Below are 271 nucleotides of genomic sequence, written 5' to 3' on the forward strand. Positions count from 1 at the left end.
TTCTTCTTCTTCTTCTTCTTTCTTCTTCTTCTCCTCCTCCTCCTCTTCCTCCTCCTCCTCCTCCTCCTCCTCTTATTCTTCTTCTTCTTCTTCTTCTTCTTCTTCTTCTTCTCCTCCTCCTCCTCCTCCTCCTTTTTCCTCTTCTTTCTTCTTTTCTTCTTTCTTCTTCTCCCTCCTCCCGTTCCTCCCTCCTCCTCCTTCTACTCTTCTTCTTCTTCTAAACTAAAACTAATCTAAAATAAACTAAACTAAAATGAACTAAAACTAAAAC

Source organism: Triticum dicoccoides, chromosome 5B, assembly GCF_002162155.2.
Source record: "Triticum dicoccoides isolate Atlit2015 ecotype Zavitan chromosome 5B, WEW_v2.0, whole genome shotgun sequence".
Taxonomy (NCBI): domain Eukaryota; kingdom Viridiplantae; phylum Streptophyta; class Magnoliopsida; order Poales; family Poaceae; genus Triticum; species Triticum dicoccoides.